Source organism: Trypanosoma cruzi (genome assembly GCF_000209065.1).
Source record: "Trypanosoma cruzi strain CL Brener chromosome Unknown tcruzi_1047053398551, whole genome shotgun sequence".
Taxonomy (NCBI): domain Eukaryota; phylum Euglenozoa; class Kinetoplastea; order Trypanosomatida; family Trypanosomatidae; genus Trypanosoma; species Trypanosoma cruzi.
The window spans coordinates 1-637 of record NW_891531.1 but is presented as its reverse complement, the minus strand read 5'-3'; the positions used below and the strand labels follow the sequence as shown (position 1 = coordinate 637).

Genomic DNA, 637 nt, shown 5'->3' with positions numbered 1-637 from the left:
CCCCGAGAAAGAGACACGCCGGTCGTGAAGCGCAGCGACCCTTGGGCCGGTGGCGCGCTGTCGGTGCCGCGCGTGGCGCCACTGCCCGGTTGCGCGAGAGTTTGCGGTGACGGTGCGCGCGTCGAGGCTCCCTCCCCAGTTCGGGAAACGATGGGAAAAAACAAAACCAAAGAGGACGCGCACGGGTGAGAGATGCGGCTGCGACGCGTGATGAAATTCCACAGTTTCCTGTCAGTCTGACGACGAAAACGCGTGAGGACGCAATTCCCGACTCAGCTCACACTGAAGTGCTTTGCTTTACACCCCCATCTTTCTTTTTTTTTCTTTTTCTTTTTTTCTTTTTCTTTTTTTCTTTCTTTGTCCCTCTGCTCTCGCTGCGCGGTTTTGCGGCCCAGCGACGCGCACGCCCGCACACACACACACGCGCTACGATGGAGACATGTTGTTCGAGGTCCAAACAGTTTGAGCGACGCATTGAGAACGGAACAATAAAAATCACCTTTCGGCTGAGCGCCCGCTCCCCTCCCTCCCACTTCCTGCTATTGTTGTCGTTTTTCTTTCTTGCGCAACGGCGCGCACGTAACATCATGCCCTGTCTGGCGCCCTGCCTGTGCAAACTGTTGGTGGCGGGCCCGCC

General features: G+C 57.3%; 3 non-coding genes across 3 annotated transcripts, besides 1 other annotated feature; all 3 read left to right on the top strand.

Annotated features, from left to right (window-relative positions):
- The first annotated feature begins 28 nt into the window (after positions 1–28).
- Positions 29–100, top strand: Tc00.1047053398551.30. The gene has a single exon (XR_008253900.1). It is a non-coding gene; the product is annotated as an H/ACA snoRNA, TC11C4H3 (small nucleolar RNA).
- A 106-nt stretch (positions 101–206) lies between these two features.
- Tc00.1047053398551.20 lies at positions 207–303 on the top strand. The gene has a single exon (XR_008253899.1). It is a non-coding gene; the product is annotated as a C/D small nucleolar RNA (snoRNA), TB11C4C1 (small nucleolar RNA).
- Positions 304–310: 7 nt separating this feature from the next.
- Positions 311–359: a microsatellite.
- A 67-nt stretch (positions 360–426) lies between these two features.
- Tc00.1047053398551.10 lies at positions 427–513 on the top strand. Its single transcript, XR_008253898.1, has one exon. It is a non-coding gene; the product is annotated as a C/D small nucleolar RNA (snoRNA), TB11C4C2 (small nucleolar RNA).
- The last annotated feature ends 124 nt before the right edge of the window (positions 514–637 follow it).